This window comes from Wyeomyia smithii, chromosome 3, assembly GCF_029784165.1.
Source record: "Wyeomyia smithii strain HCP4-BCI-WySm-NY-G18 chromosome 3, ASM2978416v1, whole genome shotgun sequence".
Classification (NCBI taxonomy): Eukaryota; Metazoa; Arthropoda; class Insecta; order Diptera; family Culicidae; genus Wyeomyia; species Wyeomyia smithii.
Window position 1 is genome coordinate 151,540,830 of NC_073696.1, and position 19,981 is coordinate 151,560,810.

The following is a 19,981-nucleotide window of genomic DNA, read 5'->3' on the forward strand; positions in this document are numbered from 1 at the left end:
CATTTGCTTCCGGTGCTTTGAGGGCGGACATAAGTCCTGGACCTGCAAGGGGCCCGATAGGAGCCAGCTGTGCAGGCGATGTGGAGGTGCAGGCCATAAAGCAAAGGACTGTGTGGAGTCTCCCAAGTGCATGGTATGTTCCAGGAAACGGGACGCCAAACACTTTATGGGAGGCCCCAGGTGCCCAGCCGGTAAGCCGGCTGCGAAACCACGGGCGTAAGGGTGACGCAACTGAACCTGAACCATTGCTTCGCGGCTCAGCAGCTGCTACACCAAGCAGCCACTGAGTCGTTGTCGGACATCACCGTCATATCGGATCCCTACCGCATCCCTCCCGGAAACGGTAACTGGGTTGCGGATAAGTCCAGTTTGGCGGCCATATGTACGACGAGCAAGTTCCCGGTTCAGGAGGTTGTCTCAACCTCAGAAGAAGGGTACGTAGTTGCTAAGGTAAACGGAGTGTTCTACTGCAGTTGCTATGCTCCGCCAAGTTGGTCTACCGAAAGGTTCACCCAGATGGTCGACCTCCTATCCATGGAGCTAACGGGCCTAACGCCGTTGGTGGTGGCGGGCGACTTCAACGCTTGGGCTGTTGAGTGGGGAAGTCGCTTCACGAACCAGAGGGGCCAGATCCTGTTGGGGGCTTTTGCAAAGCTCAACCTAGATCTGGCCAACGTTGGGAACAAAACTACATTTAGCAGAAATGGTGCGGAGTCGATCATCGACGTGACGTTCTCCAGCCCAGGACTGATCAAGAACTGGAGGGTAGACGATGGCTACACTAATAGCGACCACCAGGCGGTCTGTTATAGTGTAGACAACAACGAGAGGCGGCAAGCGACGGGTAGAGCCAACACTCCGACCGTTCGCGGGTGGAAGACATCGCACTTTGATGCCGAGGTATTCGAAGAGGCAATGAGAAGGGAGCGCGAGGGGGGCAGTTGGATCCGCCCGACTGCTGACCAACTAGTTGCTATGCTATCGCGGGCGTGCGACGCCACCATGCCTAGGACTCGCCAACCTAGGAATGGAAAGCCACCGGTTTACTGGTGGACGGACGCGATAGCCGACCTTCGCAGTGCGTGCCTCCGTGCAAGACGGAGGATGCAGCGTGCGCGAAACGAAGAAGAGAGGACAGAGCGCCGCGCAGCATTCAGTTCGGCAAGATCGATGCTAAAGAGTGCGATAAAGGCCAGCAAGAGGGCCTGCTTCGATAGGCTATGTGCGAGTGCCAATACAAATCCGTGGGGTGACGCCTACAGGATCGTAATGGCCAAGACTAAAGGCGCGCTGGCGCCTGCAGAGCGATCACCAGCGATGCTGGAGCGTATCATCGAGGGACTCTTTCCACGCCACGAGCCAAGTCCTTGGTCTCCGGCAGTCGAGTCTCACGTCCGACGTTCCAGTATCTCAGACATAGACCAGAGATGGTCGGCCAACCTGCCGAGCATCCAATCCGTGAGCGACGACAGCCGTGTCGAGGCAGGGGAGGAGGCAAGGGTTACGAATGAGGAACTCATCGTGATCGCCAAATCCCTAAAGGTGAGCAAGGCACCGGGATCGGATGGTATCCCTAACCTGGCGATCAGGCTGGCGATAAAAACGGCCCCCGGGCTGTTCAGGGCAGTCATGCAGAGGTGCCTGGATGACTGTCTCTTTCCGGACAGGTGGAAGCGGCAGAGACTGGTCTTATTGCCGAAGGCTGGGAAACCGCCAGGGGACCCATCGGCATATAGGCCTATCTGCCTGCTGGACACCGCGGGCAAGGTGCTTGAGAGGATCATCCTCAACAGACTGGTGAGGTACACGAAGGGTGTACACGGTCTGGCAAGTAACCAGTTCGGCTTCCGGAAGGGCAGGTCCACGCTGGACGCAATCTCTTCCGTCATCAAGACGGCGGAGGTAGCAATCCAGCGCAAGAAAGGGGAATACGCTACTGCGCAATCGTCACGCTCGACGTGAAGAATGCGTTCAATAGTGCCAGTTGGGACTCCATAGCGCTCGCGCTCAGGAGCATCCATGTACCGGTGTCGCTGTACAAGATTCTGGAAAATTATTTCCAGAATCGAGTACTTGTTTACGACACGGAGGAGGGTCAGAAGTGCGTCCCAATTACCGCAGGAGTTCCGCAAGGTTCTATCCTGGGCCCGGTGTTGTGGAATGTCATGTATGACGGAGTGTTGAAACTCAAGTTCCCTGTAGGGGTTGTGATCGTCGGCTTTGCAGACGACATAACGCTGGAGGTTTACGGCGAGTCTATCGAGGAGGTCGAGTTGACGGCCGCGCACTGTATACGCAAGGTCGAGGACTGGATGCGCTCCAGGAAACTGGAGCTCGCGCATCATAAGACGGAGGTCACGGTTGTGAACAACCGTAAATCGGAGCAACAGGCGGTGGTCAGAGTCGGAGACTGCACCATCACCTCGAAGCGATCCCTGAAGCTCTTGGGGGTTATGGTGGACGACAAGCTCACGTTCGGGAGTCACGTCGACTATGCCTGTAAGAGGGCCTCATCGGCTATTGCAGCACTATCTCGTATGATGTCCAATAGCTCAGTGGTTTATGGCAGCAAGCGAAGACTTCTTGCCAGCGTGGTTTCGTCCATACTTAGGTATGGTGGGCCAGTGTGGTCCAGAGCGCTAGGTACTAACAGTTACCGTGGTAAACTGGAAAGTACCTACAGGCTCATGTGCCTGAGAGTTGCGAGTGCGTATCGTACGGTGTCATACGATGCAATCTGTGTCTTGTCCGGCATGATGCCTATCAGCATCGCCATCAAGGAGGACAGAGAGCGTTTCGACCAACGTGACACAAGGGGCATACGAGGTACCAGAAGGTCATTCTCGATGCTCCGCTGGCAGCGGGAATGGTCTAACTCCACAAAGGGCAGATGGACGCACCGACTCATACCGGAGATATCCGGCTGGGTCGGGAGACGACATGGTGAAGTGAACTTCCACCTGACACAAATCCTGTCAGGCCATGGTTGTTTCAGGCAATATCTGCACAGGTTCGGGCACGCGGTGTCCCCCATGTGTCCCGAGTGCGTGGAGGAGGAGGAGACTGCTGAGCATGTCTTCTTCGTATGCCCCCGTTTCGCAAGAGCGAGGAGCAACATGATGGCTGTGAGCGGGCCTGGCACTACTCCGGACAATCTAGTTCGGAGGATGTGCGACGACCCGGACATCTGGAACGCGGTCTGTGCGGCCGCCTCTCAGATTGTTCTGGAGCTGCAACGTGTGTGGCGGGTCAACCACCAACACGCCAGTGGTAGCTAATTACCAGTCTCCAGGTAGTTAGCTAGGAGGTTATAAGAGTAAAGAGGGTGCATCACGCACAAAAGCCACTCCCCGACGTAATACTTAACCGTCGTTCCGGGAAGACCAGGGCTGGAGACTGGAGGGGTTTTAGTGGGTCGGGACAGGGATCAGTAGGTGTCTGGGCGAGTGTAACTACCCCAGCATCTCTCCCCTAGTCTCATCCCCACACCCTGAGTTCTCTTCTCAGGTGTCTGTTTGCAGATTTCCCCGCCACCTTAAAAAAAGAAAAAAAAAATAAATAATAATACGATTTACCGTAATTTTCTTTGTCATTTACCGGGTTTGTGTACATAGACCACTCTGGTCCGAAACGATTCGAGGATTCCAGTGAATATATATATATATGAAGTCAGAGTGGTCTATGTACATTGGTGAGATAAAATCACCGATTTGTTTGAAAGAATCCGTTGAACAGAATTTTATTCAGAGATTTTTCGAAAATTGCTTCTTCTGAACAATTTGCTCGATGGCACATGAACCACTCTGGTTCGCAACGGCTCATATGATATAATGCTAGCCGCGTTGGCAGAAGTAAAAACACTATTTGCGCCTGTCGGCGCTTTGCGACGTATAACTTCGACGGATTTCAGCATTTCGCATGAAGAAATATTCCAACTATGTCTCCACCTCATTTGTCCTCAAGCAATAATCGCTAAACATCAACAACAACTTCTCCACCAAAAAAACGTGCATCTGTAAGCAGTGCCCCAATCCCATCCGATACAGCGGAAAAAAGCTTTCATCGACCGTTTTTTGACCGTTCAGACAACCAGTCAAGAACGAGAGAAAGGAAAATAAAACACGCCACATCCCAGTAAGAATTGTCAGGCCGATGTCGGACCAATTCGCGTCCGATTCTCCGATAGATCGGTCCTACAACGGGTCGACATTTCGCTCAACATCGGTCCGATGTCGTGCCCAAATGCAACAAAAATGTCGGAGATGTCGGACCAGGGTTCATTCGCTCCTAGGGGTTCATTCGGCTTCGTGCGTCGCGGGCGATAGGGAAGTTTAGTTGTGTTTGTTTTGAAGCAAGTCCGGTGCGGCTGGCATGCGGACTTGGTCAAAACAAACACAACCAAACTTCTCCTGCCGCAACGAGATCACGATGGCGGGGTGTGCGATTCAAACGTCATTGTATGCGACGCAGCAACGGCGGTGTGCAGGTTGCTTTGTTTTGATTATTTTGATAGCGCAGTATTGGATTAGAGCGCTTCATTTATTTTAGGATGGTGCATGATAAATTATTTTTATCCACTATATACAAATGGATTTACGTAACGCAGATTTCATTGATATTATTCCCGCCGTTACTGAGGTGCACAATAAGCACCATCATTTTTAATCGTTTTAAATCAAGAAAGTAAGCGGTGACATGTACGTTTTATTGCAAGAAAATATTCGTAGAATTCGAAGCAATAAATTTGTAAAACATTTAGGGTTTCTTAATAGTAAAAATTGTGATATCATTCACATAACGTAAAACGTGGTAGCGGGGCTGTGCGATTCAAACCTCATTGTGTGCGATGCAACAACGGCGATGTGCAGGTTGCTTTGTTTTGATTATTTCGATAGCGCAGTATTGGATTAGAGCGCTTCATTTATAGGATGGTGCATGATTAGTTATTATTATATAACGCAGATTTTTTTTAAATTATTCCCGCCGTTACTGAGGTGCACAATAAGCAACATCATTTTAAATCGTTTTAAATCAAGAAAGTAAGCGGTTACATGCACGTTTTATTGCAAGAAAATATTCGTAGAGTTCGAAGCAACATATTTGTGAAACATTTAGGGTTTTTCAATAATGAAAACTGTGATATCATTCACATAATGTAAAACTTGGCGACGGGGCTGTGCGATTTATACATAGTGGCGTGACGCAGCAGCGGCGGTGTACACTTGTACAGGTAGATTTGTTTTGATTTTTTTTGATAGCGCAGTATTGAATTAGAGCGCTTCATTTATAAGATGATTCATGATTAATTTTTTTTATCTACTATATTGAAATGAAAAGACGTAAGGCAGATCTTATTGATATTATTCCCGTCGTTTCTGAGGTGCATAATAATTACAATCATCTCAAATCGTTCTTAATCATATAAGTAAGCAGAGACATGTACGTTTTGTTGCAAGAAAAACTTCGTAGAGTTCGAAGCAATAAATTTGTAAAACATTTAAGGTTTCTCAATAATAAAAATAGTGATATCATTCACATTACGTAAAACGTGGTGTACGACGCAGCAACGGCGATATGCAGGTTGCTTTGTTTTGATTATTTTGATAGCGCAGTATTGGACTAGAGCGTTTCATTTATAAGATGGTCCAAGATTAATTGTTTTTATCTACTATATAGAAATAAAAATACGTAACGCAGATCTTATTGATACTATTCCCGCCGTTTCTAAGGTACACAATAAGCACCATGATTTGACCATGATGATCGTGGTCCCCGTGGCCCTGTGGTTAGCGATGTCGGTCGGCTAGACTAGCCCACATTGTTGTGATATCGGGTTCGATTCCCGATCGAGTCGAGGAATTTTACGAGCTGGAAATTTTCTCGACTCAGCACTGGGCCACGGTGTATCGTTGTATTTATCCTTTGGCAAAATGTGCTAAAAACAATTACGATTTTTTAATAATAAAAAATTTGATATCATTCAAACATAAATAAAACCTGACTCTTCTTCGTTCAACCTTCAACGTTCACTCTATAATTCGAAATTCAAAGCTATGGCATGTGGTCTTTTATATTGATATTCAGACGAGACATTTCAGGAGAAATAATAGGTATTTGATTACTAAAGTTATAATTCACAAGACTTCGAAAAATATAACAAACCATGACTTTTCATGCTTGATTTACCTCTAAATCAAAATCTGAAGCGGTGATGTGTTTTTTTCTTTTCTCTATAATAGAATGTTTGATATTGTTTCGGATCTACATGTGTGGGAAAGTTATGGTATTTTCTTTACTAAAAACTGAGCTTATCATGCAAAATCATGTTTTTTATGCTCAATTTAAATTAAAGTTCATAGAGATGATATTTGTTTTTTTTTTTCTACATTAAAATGTTCGGAAAGATATTTGAGGAGAAATATGTTTCACGCATGTTTCACGTAGTTTTGCGATTAATGATTTTTAATGCTCAATCTACCTCTAAATCAAAATCAAAAGCAATATGTGATTTTTTTTTCAACTTAATGTTTGTTGATGATTAGGAAAGACATTTGAGAAGAAACAACAGGTACCTGATTAAGAAAAATTGAGATATTATTCACTACATAAAACATTCATAATGATGATATTCAATGGAATTTGAGATTTTCGAATTTATGTGGTTTTTTACGCTAAATGGTGCACTAGATGCGACATTATGCGCATTATGCAGAAGGTAAAAATCTTATGTCGCAAGTCATTGTTTTTGATTTTCAGCTGGAACGGTATAATATATGACAAATGAATGTGTGCCGCCAATGTCAGACACATGAAGCTATTTCATCAAATACGTAACTACAAACAATGTAGCCATCGTGATTGATCTTGCAGATTATTAGTCCTAAACTTAAGAATAATAAAGAACAACCCCAAATGGTCATCCCATATCAACTCCAGCTGCCATATTTAATTTTGTGATGGTAATTTCCGGTTTCTGGCGAACATCCCAAGATGGTCAAATACAATCCAATCTTAGTATTCTCAGAAACATAATGATGCCCAGAGGCCAGAAATCATTCCCAATAGCAATTTCGAACTTCAATGACGACGCTGGTGTCAGGAATATAGCCTAAACTGTTATTTGGCCAATAATTTCAATACTTTCAGAAGTAGAACCCCTGTTCACTAGTTTCTAGCTGCTTTTTTTCTTACCAGCTTTGGGTCGTCACTTGGGTCTCCAGTAGAAAACTCAATCGGGCGAACTTTCAACCCACCTATACTGTTGGTCACTGAGCGAAATTCACAAAACGTATACTATGGAGCGGAAATAAGTCAAAAGGACTCACAATTGATTTAACAAAGAACAGCTTGAAAATTACGAGACCATACAGTTTTTTTTATTAAAATTACTTTAAGCGGGAAGGAAGAGTTAGTAAGAATTTGATTTACTTGCGCATATCTTTTCACGTTTAAACGCCCGTCGAGCAAACCGCTTGCAGGGGGGAGGAGGGGGTAGATGGGTTGGGTGGTTGGGTGGCTGCTTTGCTGCCTTCGAGATGCGGTGGTTTCGCTGGTCGGATCCGGTCTTCTGGCCAGCTATGCGTTGTAGTATCGGACAAGGCGGCCTCGGTCACAAGGGTAGCACCGGCTTGTTGGTCGATGGACAATCGGCTGGTGGGTAACCCGGAGGGTGTCACTGTTGCACTATGGATGATTTCAACTGGCTTCAACTCGGCTTTCACCACGGTCACGGTTTTCAACGCCACGCCAAAACTAGCGTACAAAATGGCCTTCCGATTTGGCCACAAAGGGTCTCACTTAAGGCGTTATTCCGCCAAAACTTCGAAACTGGATCTTCAACGCGCGACTATACTTCTCCAGGTTATAATAAAGGTTATAATTCTGCATATTTGCTATCCGACCTTTTAATTTACAACCAGTCCGCTTTCCATCGTAGACCCTCCCTGCCGCGCACCGCCCCGTTGTTTGTACCCGACGACTCGAAACGTCTAGAAACTTATCGTTTAGTTTGACCAGGGTTTTATTTATCATTATTTAATTTTTTCGAACAATTCAACAATTTGAATTAACCTACGGCTTGTTTTCACTTAAATTTAAATTTCATATACATGCAAAATACAACAAAATTGTTTAAATAAATAATTGATATGAACTAACAATCAAAATAATTTATTTATAACAAATAAGCAAAATGGCACCAAACGAGGTTATTAAACGAAAATTAAACAAAACTCATACATAACAAAGTAGTATGAATATGCGTAATTTTTACATAGACATTTTTGACACGTGTAAACATTATACGTGTAAACAAACAACAGGCATCGTCAAAAACAAATTGTGAACCTGGAACTGCGGTTTGTTAACACTAAAAAAATTACAAAATAAATAGAAGTAAAGATCAAGCTGGCTCAGTGACCAAAGGATCATTTTATTGTGACCGTCAAAGAGTTTGGTCACACTCCAGACGTCATTTTGAAGGCGACTTGCAGTTTCTGTAGAGCAGCCTTAATCGCAAAATAAAATTGTATACCAGTATTTCTGAAGTGAATTGTGCTAATGCGGCAGAGAACAATAAAAAAAAAATTAAATTTCAATTTTGAATCTATCCCGAGCATCGCCGGGAACGTTCAACTATTTATTGATTTTGATATAATTGATTATATTCAATGAATCGGTTTTGAACTACCGCGAGTGTATTAGAAGTTATTGATTGTTCGGAAAGTTTAAACAATTTACATCGTTTGCCTTTTTTTTATTTTAGGATAATTAAAAAGTGTGTATCAATATCACAAAGTTGCATGTTTTTGAGTTCAGGAACAAGGAGAATAAATATAATTTTCATTTTTTATTCATTCTTCAATTAATCAGGGTGTACAATTTTTCTTAAAACGGCACAGAAATTTTATAGTTTTATATTCCATTTTTTAAATAAATTTGAAATTTTGAAGCTAAGAAAATCTTCACAAATTCAATCTTAATCGTTTTGTCTGCAAAACCTACAACAATTCACTGGGCTTGCGTGTTTGGAGTGTATAACTGCATAAATCCAGTTTATATATAAAAAAAAATCCGCTTTGCTTCAATTGTGTAGGTCATTCGCATATCCAGGTGCGACAGCCGAAGTGGTGAGGTGTCTCTAATTATTAATACAGCGCTATTTCGAACGTATTCACACCAAGCCGCTGTGCAATGTCCGACACAGTGCCGTGTTGTCGCCGTGCGAATGAAAAATATCGTTGCCGACGATATTTTCTGCTTCCCGGAGAGTGCATGGCAGTGAAATATTTTCGTTTTGCATTCGCGCCACAGCTTGGACACTGCCCGAAGGCAGTGAGAATAGCGCTTAACTCTGTTATTGTAATTCGCATATAACTTTATATAAACAACCCATAGGTGAATAGGTATGACAAGAGTGAATAGATAAAGGGGACTGAAGCAAGAAAATCCAAACGGACCGTCAAACGCTGACGGTACACGAGCAAAGTGAATAAACTTTACTACCACGCTAGACTTGTTAGCAAGGGTATTGTAATCATTAGAAAAAAGTTTACAATAATTTGAGTTTTTATTCTTTTTGTTTATTTTGATCATTCTATCATTTAAAAAAGCGTACAATCGATTGAATTGAATTTTATTCTGTTTGTTCATTTAATTAAATCATTTCCTGGTAGCAACAGATAATGTGTATGAACTCAGCGTTCCAATTGTGTAGGCTTGCTTGCCCGATCGATGTCGCAATCGCTGAATTTTTCGTATCAGTCTAGGAAGTAAAATTAAGGAAAAAAATAAACAATTGTTCTCATTACGGAAACTTTGAAATTTTACCAAGGTTCTCCCGCTGGAGCAATTTTACCGATCCCTTTCAATATTTCTGAGCCTTCCAGTTGATCATTGGACCATGTTGTAATAGTTGTTCCTAGAGTTTCCACGAAACTGCTTGGAGGCAACAATTCGGCAGCAGCAACAGTGGTCCCAACAGCAACAGTAGTCCAGCAGCAGCAGTTTCTGGATTAGGATTTACTCTGGTCAAATAAAAAAAAAACACACACACAAAGTAAGACAAACCTCTTTCATGTTCTCGTGCTGGTATGTTTCACTCAAGTTCGGCATTGGAAGCTTCAAGCGCACCCGGTATAGACCTCAGCTTCCTGTGGCTATGGCCGCGTACAGATTCCGCTCGTAATTAACATGAAGCTACTCAAAATGACAAAAAATACATTTTAGTCATCACTTGCAATTATTTTCTTGGTTACTTACGTTGCAAAGTCGGGTGTCTCCGGTAGTAAAATAGTCTACTGGAAGACAGTAAAAGTCAATTCACAGCTTTGCAAGAATCCGTGTGATTCCTTGGAAACTGCAGCGTATCGCCAAAGTGTTTATCTCCAAACGAAGTGCGTTGTGAAGAAGTGACCACTGTATCGTCGGATAATGACACAACTCAAAATTTGGAATATTTATTGTCGTAAATTATCATCTCACAAAGCATCTAGCAAAGCTATGTCCATATTGTTCCACTAACCAGTACAGAAGCTTATGGGACCACATTTCTCATGTTTTTCCCGAAACAAGTAGGTTGGCTGATCGTACTCATCTGTCTCATTGTTTTTCATTGGACCCTAGGAATGAATGCAAGATTTTTCTAAAACTGCAATACTTTTCAACTCGAATCGTGCGTCCTTTTGGTCAGTTTTATTGATGATAGGGAATTATTTTCGTTAAGAGAAATTCACACAAAGGTATAATAGAATTTAGAGTAAAGAAAAGGTAAGTAATGGGGGAGCCTGAGAATGAACCCATGTTTAATCCTTATTGATATCGACTGACAAAGCAGACTCTGTAACCTTGCGGCCACGCAGCTTCCGTCTTAAAAGGCTATGCACTTGTGCTCGCGATAAAAAAAAATATTTTTGTTGGTGTAGACAAACGTTATATTTTAGAAAAGTTAATGCACATTTATTCACGCATATCATGTGAAATTTAAAAAAAAACACTATAGTCATTGTACCAAAACATAATTTTTCCAACGTCACTCGCGGTGAGCATGTTACAGAAAGAACTTCTTATCAGAAACACAAAAACAAAACATAAAACAAAAAAAAACGAACAAATCCTGTAATTTGTACCTTTGCGCTGTACATGAAAGGTGGATTTTGCATGCTTTTTGTTCAGAAATGGTGATCGTTTTTCTAAAAAGTTTCGTTATTTAAGTGAAAATTTTCGGTAGGAAAAAAATGTAGCATGCTATTATTGTTATGAACAAAAAAGCAAAGCAAAGCCTTGGTGCTACATTCCGATTCGGAACTCGACCTTCTGTTTATTATACACAGGCTTCGCAGCCAACTGTTAAGTGTACAGGACAATTGCGGTGCCAGCGCTACGATCCTACTAACACTAACAGTCTCTCCCGAGCCGAGACTCGAACCTACGACAACTGGCTTGTTAGGCCAGCATCGTACCTCGAGACCAGCTGATCGAGTTAATGGTTCTTAACGCGCTTGCTATAGCTGTCAAATCGTGGGTATCTACTGCTCAGACGTTTATGATTTCTTGAGAAAAGATACTCTAGTCGAAAAAATCCGAATATTTTTATTGCTTTATATAAAGGTACATATCCTTTCATAAAATTCAATAAGAAGTATTTCGATTGTTTCAAATAACACAAGTGTATAAATACCGATGAATTTAGTATTGTTAAAAGCCATATGGTGAGCGCATACTTTACTTTTACTGATAAGTGGCTGTATCTGTTTTGAAAATGCAAAAAGCGATAATTCACATAATTATTTTATATAATTTAATTATTATATTTGCCCAGTGGAAGTCACTTCGATGTACCCAAACATTGAGCAATTTCGGATAGGTATTATGTAACATTGGTTTACCAACAACAAAAAGTACAAAAAGTAAAAAGTTTTGAAGCATTGTTTTCAGACACTCGGTCTTTTGAAAGATTTCTAATCAATTTTGAAACGACGTAAAACGAGCTTACCATTGCACCGTGGTTCAATAAGGCAAAAAGTGTAACTTAATTCCATAGCGCCTTTCATCTTCATATTTTTTTCCTCTGTATGCCTGAAGGGCACTGGGTACTGAAATGCCACTGCGACATTCTTGCTGATTGTCTATTGTGGCGGGCCCCGATTCCTGTGCACAGGTTACGGATTGCTCGTACTCATTGATGGAGTAGAACTGTTTTGTTGTAAACCTGTACCCCAATTAGGTACAACATAGTTGATCAAACTAATTACCTGTTTGGGATTGGAGCTCCACACTTGGTATGGAGTTAAAAGGTAGCTTCCTAAGAAGTTGTACCTAGAGGAAGCAAGAGCTTCGCAAGAGCAAAGCAAATGCTCTGAACTCTCTGGTTCAGATTTGCAGAATCGGCAGGTATCGTTCAACACTACGTCGATTTTCTTTAAATGATGAAAAGCGGGACAGTGTCCGGTGAGGAGTCCCGTGATTATCCGTAGGTCACTACGATTTAGACTAAGTAGCTTTCTGGCGGTTCCAGGGTTCGGATAGATAAACTGTTTAGCTTGGCTACAACCCTGTGCCTGTTGCCATTGGGGTACTATTTCTAGCCCTTCCCAAGTTAGTAGTTCGCTTTTGATAGCGGAAATGGACGTACCCAGAAACGGCTCGGGGCCAATAAACCGCTGAGCTTCTTCTTCATCTTAGCTTAATAGTGTCTTCGGAACAATTATTTGTATGAATGACCCGCATAATCACAAATTGTCAAAAAGTATGAAAAAGTTACTATACTAAAAATAAAAAAATTAACTTTTTTGTGTTAAGAGATAGAAGAATAGTTTATTCAGAAAAACTGTAGAAAATTCAAAAATATGAAACTTTGTTGAACAAATGAAAATCATATCTTTTTTCGGTACAAAGTTATAAAGTGTATTACATGGAACTTACTTGAAACATTTTGTACTTAACTTTTGTTAGTTGCATTTTACACGAAAGTGTTGTTCAGAGGAATTGTTAGGGCACATATAACACACATTTTTGTCAAAGACCGTATATCTCCAGGACTTTTCCTTATAAAGTTATATCATGTTTTAGCTTATTTATTCGATAATTTCAACAACGTATAGGTTAAAAAGGGGCAAGTGGAATCATGATGTCAATACTTTTTCTTGAAGTTAAGCTGAAGTACTATAAATTCCTTTAGGTTCCATTTGTCCCAATTCACCCATATAAGAGTACGGCGAACATATGTTACAGTATGTTTTCATATATCAAAAATACTAACTTTCTTGTGTTAAGAAAATGAAAAAAATATCAAACTTTGCTGAACAAATGAGAAGCCTATCTTCATTAGGTACAGAGTTACAGAGTATATTCTATAAAAGTTACTTAAAAGTTATTTTTTGCACTTAACTTTTATTAGTTACATTTTACAAGAAAACGTTATTCTAGAGAAGCATTTGGACATACAAAACATACGTTTTTGTTGAAGGCCACACATCTCCAGAACTTATCCTTACAAAGTTGTAGCACATTTTAGCATATCTTTTCGATAACTTTAACAACGTATAGAATAAAGATTTGGTGGATTGGTACGGATGAAACTAATAACAATTTTGAGCACTCGAGCTAAACTTCGAGAAAAAGTATTGACATCATGATTCTGATTGCCTTTTTTACTTTATACGTTTTAAAGACATCGAAAAAATAAGCTAAAATATGCCATAACTTTGCAAGGAAAAGTCCTGGAAATGTGTGGCCTTCAACAAAAAGGTGTGTTTTGTATATCTAAATGCTTTTCTAGAGTAACGTTTTCTTGTAAAATGCAACTAACAAAAGTTAAGCACAAAAAACTAACTTTTAAGTGAGTGCCGTGTAATATACTTTATAACTTTGTACCGAAAAAAGATAGGTTTTTCATTTGTTCAACAAATTTTGAATTTTCTACAATTTTGCTGAATAAACTATTCTTCTATCTCTTAACACAAAAAAGTTATTTTATTTATTTTTAGTATAGTAAACTTTTCATTTTTTTTTTTACAATTTGCGATTATGCGGGTCATTTATGCAAACAATTGTTTCGAAGACACTTTCAAGCTAGGATGAAGGTGAAAGGCGCTATGGAATTAAGTTCCACTTTTTGCCTTATTGGACCATTGTGCATTGGTGTCAGTTCCAACAAAATGCTCTCAATCAGAACTTGGACATGCAAAACGTATTGAAAACAATACTGATTACGAATTTCTTCAAGTTTAAAAATTGTTTTCTGCAAACTATTAGAATTTTTTTAAAGGTAAACATTCTATCACATGGCGAATTCCTGGTTTTCACGTGGAATTGTTCGCTTTCCATGGTTGTAACCGATTGAACTGAACTCTATCATTATTAATGGTAAAATCGTGTGTGATACTCCAACAAACAGTGTGGCCACCCGCTGTTTATTGAAGTATTATATATAATTTTTACGATATATATATACGATTTTACAATTAATAATGATAGAATTCAGTTTTCTTCACAACTCTGTTAGTTAAGGGGTTATATACCTTTTTGGTTTGCTGAAAACCGAAAAAAAATTTATTGCATTATCTTCAAATACAACATCTTGAGAACATTTTCACAAATTTTCATAAAGATCTGAGCAATAGGAAGAAAGTTAGAGCGATTTGCAGCGCGCCTCGCCCCGGCCGCATAAGCTAAACTTGAAACTTTACACGCGATTATCTCGGCATAGTGTTTTTAGAAAAATGACTTTGCCGTGATCCTGATTGCGGGAAAACTACTGAACCGATATCCTTCATCTTTTTTTTTTTTTTTTAATTTTTCGTTATTAAATTCGTCGGTCCTTGAACGATCGCTTTTTGAAACATACAGTTACATTTTGCCGCAAAAAAATTTTTAATGCAAATTTAAGCGCTCAAAAGGTGCATTTTTTGGGAAAAACGTTCCCGTTTGCCCTGAAAACAAAATACTCATAAAAGCGATCGTTCAAGGACCCGGCACACTTCTAAACTAATGAAATAATATGAGTTTTTTAATTTCGGTTGACCCGCTGAATCTCTATCAGAATCACCGCAAGCCTCTGCAAAAAATAGTGTTTCGGGGAAATGGCCATTACTCCAGTAATAATTGGTATATCTCAAAATAAAACGTATTTTGTTGTTGTTGATAAACTGTACTTTCAGAAAAATACCACTTTGATACAATGAAAATGGTGCTATGCACTTAAAAATAAATTCAAACTTCCCACTTTTTTCTCGACCAAAAAGGTATATAACCCCTTAAGGCATTTTTAACATTCGCGAAATTGTGAAGGGTATGGGACTACTTCAGCAGCGGTTTTCTTCGTTTGGTTTTTATATAGCATTCTAATTCAAAACCTGCCGTAGAAAGACCTGTATCGATGTGACGCAATTCCTTTTTTCTATTTCGTGTTCATCATTTTTACTGGGTTTTATTATCATATTAACATATTTGATTGAGTGTCTTTGGCAAAGTTATAGTTGTAGATAATTATGTTGTCTTTCAAAAAAAATAACTGTGAAAAAAAAATTACAAAATAAATTGTTGGTTTTGTTTTTCAAACCAGTAGAATTTTTTTTTCTTTAATTTCTACATGATCGGACAGTCCGCAATATTTAGGGAATCTTTTTCATTTAAAAAAAAAATCAGATTATTTACGAAATGAGCTGTTTTACATAATTAATTTTTGATTGTTAAATTTAAATATTTATATATTTAATATATTTAAATATTTAAAACAAAAAAAATTTTCCAGAGTATATTTTTTTGGAAAGACAAAACTATTATCAACAACTCTACCGAAGACGTCACACCGATCAAACAAACTGTTTCATCTCTAAAATATTTATAGTCATCAATGCCTTTTCAATATAACATTTTTCAATAGCTTTTCAAAAAAGAGTTGTGTTTCAAAAAATTGAATCAATAGCACAAAATTACGTCTTTTGCCCATAGAAACGTCTATGCAAAGTTTGAAACTTCCAGAAGAGTATTCTACGCTTGCACAAAAGAATTTCCTAAACACTTCCGGTTTTGTTTTCAAAAAACAACAAACATTTAATTTTTTTTGAAAAATTTGGTAAAATCGACTGAAATAAAAACGCGTTTCTGTTATGTAATAGCCCTAAAAAACAAAATTGAGTCCAATCGGTTGTAAAAATTTTGCTTTAAGAAGACCGCTTTTAAAAATTTTAATATCCGTAAATCGCTTGTCGTGCGAGGAAAACGTAGCTTCCAAAAAACGCGTAAGTTTCAAAATCCGCGAGAAAATACCGAGTAAATTCTGAAATCCACGTGAAAAAATTTTACTTGTTTAAATTTTTTAATCATGTTTAAATGTTATTTCCAATGTAATTTCCATCTGCGAATGAACATGAATATCAGAAAAAATTACCAAAAACCATTTAAAACATTTACAAGTACAGTAAAGTTCTTTTTTACACGATTCTACGTACCGTGCAAAAAAACCGCGTTATTTGGAAAAACGACGTAAAAAAATCGTGTAAAAAACCTGTAAAAACAGCCTACTATAGTCTGTTACCGTTACTGTTACTTATTGTAACAATTTTACGCGAAGACGAAAAATCGTGCAAAAAAAAACGCGTTATTTGAGAAACGACGTAAAAAAGGGTCGCGTTATTTGGAAAATCGTCGTAAAAAAACGTGTAGAATAAAACCGCTTATAAAAAAAAAACCGTTTAAAACAAAACCGTGTAAAAAAAGACTTCACTGTATTTAGAAGATTTTCCATTTCTTACCGGTCCGTATCCGCCGTGTGAAAAGCGATTTTGCTGATGAAAAAAATGGAACTAATCGGATTAGCACACTGAAAGTAATTTTAAATGTTTCTTATTTTAAGCTAATCTAATATTTTTGGAAAATTTAAAATGGCGAAAAACATCATAGTAAATTCGGGACCTGAATTTAGTGGAAAAGATGAAAAAAACATATAATTTTTCCCATAAATTTGGCTACAGTTTGAAAAGCTAATCTGTTAAAGCTTATCAAACATATCTGTTCTTCTTATATTTATTTGGATCAGCAATAATACAGGCTTTTTGCTCAAAATAAATTGTGTTTTTATTCGGGTCTTTAATGAAATTTTTAAATTTAAATTTTTAAATTTTTAAATTTAAATATTTTTTTTCAATATTGATTATATTGTAGATGAAAAGACAAAATATGTAATATTTATTTTAAAAACTATGCGCTAATAAGCAAGCAAGTCTGTTGACAATTGCCGGTTTTTCTCAACTGCTATTGTGTAAAACTAATATTGAAAACCTTGAAACACTCGATACTCACTAGATCAGTTCAACAGTAAAAAATAATCAAGCTCTAAGCCGTCTCTCGTAACCACGTTTATGAGATGCGGCAAAGTCAATGGTACGGAAGCACGCCTCATGCTTGGAAACTTCTGTGTACAAATATGCACTGCTGTTGGGGTAAAAGTTTTCAATATTACAGAAAACAAATTTGATTTACACAAAAAAACTGGACCAAAAAATTTCCAGTTTAGTCGATCAAGTCTATGTTGTAACAGTATTTCTCAGCGCATATAGCAGAAGGCGTTCAAGAGGCGCACGATACCTAAAAATGCAACAGCCCTGTCATATAGGTTGCAATTCGAACAGTTATAATTAGTTTGCTATGAAAATCGCTCTCGCGCATCAAATAAAAGGATAAACGAACAATGCGGAAATTGGTTTCCTGATACCATCGGTGGGAGTTGCAACCACACGATCAGACTCGATCTCTTGCAAACTGACCTTCGGAGGGAGCAGATCAACTCCAGTTTAGTGGAAGTGAAATATACATTATACAAGATCACACCAACCACGTGTAATAGGTATGACTGAAAGTCGTTTAAAAAGTGTACCATAAACTCATTAATTCTAATGTTAAGATAGATTAACAGATGTGTCGCGAATGAAATCTAATTCTTACGGTGCCGTAAAATATAAATAGAGAACACGTGAGTTAACTAAAAAAGTGAGCCTAAACACAAAATCCTGATACAAATTTTTTATAAAGTCTGCTCCCTACAGAATTTAATTCATTGCAAGGAAAGATCTGAAGAAATATTGTAAAAGTAGAGACCAGGTAGGTTTAACCAAGAAAATAACGGGCAAGCCAAATTTAGTGAAATGCACGTGTCGTCGCTCGAAGGATAAAACCTTCAGGCGAAGGTTTTTATGTTCCATTCCAGAATTCGGATTTGGCGTTCCGGAAAGTACTTCTGGTAAGAATCCGGAAGCGACACGCTCAGTGTCCCCGTTAGCGTTCGTAGGAGAACCACGCATTGTTTCCCGAGTCATTGGACCCGATCGTTGTGTCATCGAAGTGCTAGATCACAGTTATCGCACACGTGGTCGTGTTCACCGACCAGTCTTGCCGTAAGGATCTCCGCTACGATCCCTAGTAAGAGGCATCCGACGCTCAACGATTGTCTCAGCACAGTGAATCGTCCGTAGAGGCAACCACCGTCTTTTGCCTTGAGTTAGTGGACGCAACCGTCAGTGTTACTGGCCTCGGCCAATTTACAAACCGTGCTCACCGGTTCGATCCGTCCGTAGGGGCCCTCATTACCAGCCCTGAGTCAGAGGGCGATCGCTTGGCGGTTGTTAGGAATCGGCCCACGTGGTTCGGCTACGTGTCTGAAAGCAGCTAGGAATAGGGAATGATATCCCGACCGCTAGTGGTGTTTGTACTAGTGTAATCAGTGATGCTCGCCTGTTCCAGTTCGTCCGTACTATTTGCAACCGGCGAACCGCTGGTGATATCTACAATATTTCCTTCATCGGTCCGACGTCGGAGAACAGAAACCTTCGCTTGCTGCTGAGTATGCCGCAAAATAGACAGGTCAGATCTTTCTATAATGTTATTATCTTTAACTAAACCTAAGTTAGCTAACCACAGAAAAGCTGGCCTATTAGCCGTAACATGAATAAAATTGTACACCTAATATGAAAGTTGAAGTCAATGAGTATGTATGACTTTGTTAGACGAAGTGATGATTACGTAGAGTCCCTCGAGTGTTGATTTCCTTTAGATCTACAGTTGGCCATATTGGTGCCGTTAAGATTCCGTATCGTTTGTTTCCGCCAGTTGTTCGAGAGTGATTCGCGTCCGTAATACCCGCCCTGAGAGGCTAGCCGGGAACACCTAACATGCGGCTTCGCATCGGTTCTTAAAACAAACCGATGGCGCTTAAGCGAAGGCCGTTAGCATAAAGGCAGGTATACGTAACACTCCAGTTGCTAATGCGTACGTCATATTCGTTCAGTATCGTTCGTAGAGGTAGTTGTGCAAAGGCAACTGAACAATGCGTTACAATGTTTCGTGAAGCTTTAATGATTAAGGGCATCCCTTTTGAGAATCATGAATCATCATTTTATTCTACAACGAAGTTTTGCAAAATTACAACGATTTATGCAAGTTTTCATTTCTTACAAAGTGCACTGGTTTTAGTACATGCGCTCTTTTATATTTCAATTACTTTTCCAGCTAAATATTATGTGTTTACAAAAACGCATTTGCCATTGATTTATAATCAATGTTTGAAAACAAAATTTAACAAAAGTTCCCTTAACAGTGGCTAAGAAACAATGTGTCAGTCTAATTTTGGCAAAAAAGATACCTAAAGAAGTGCAGTTAAATTTCACAACAAAACTTTTTTTGCATTGTTTCAATTCGATCAACCCGTTTCTAGCAAGCATAGAAGACTTTATAATTTATTTTTACTAAACGCTTGCAAAAAAAACTGACAATTTTCGTCCTACACATTGAACAATTAAAAGCATTTTTTATTGACTCCACAAGCGGTTAAAAAAAAAAAACAACCAAAACGGCCGGACATTCATATTATCGTTGTGGTTCGAACTGTTTTTTTGTTTGTTTTTTTTTTTTTTTTTTTTGCTGAAACACTGACCTGGCAAGTGCAATGGCACTTATTAAAGACGCAGAAGAGTAATCACCAACACCA

The 19,981-nt window shown here is 39.6% G+C and overlaps 1 long non-coding RNA gene across 1 annotated transcript; it reads right to left on the reverse strand.

The window, feature by feature from the left end:
• Positions 1–9,645: 9,645 nt before the first annotated feature.
• On the reverse strand, positions 9,646–10,996 carry LOC129732506 (uncharacterized). The gene is made up of 3 exons (XR_008729277.1): positions 10,069–10,996; positions 9,829–10,008; positions 9,646–9,763 (listed from the first exon to the last, which is right to left on the reverse strand). It is a non-coding gene; the product is annotated as an uncharacterized LOC129732506 (long non-coding RNA).
• Positions 10,997–19,981: the final 8,985 nt, after the last annotated feature.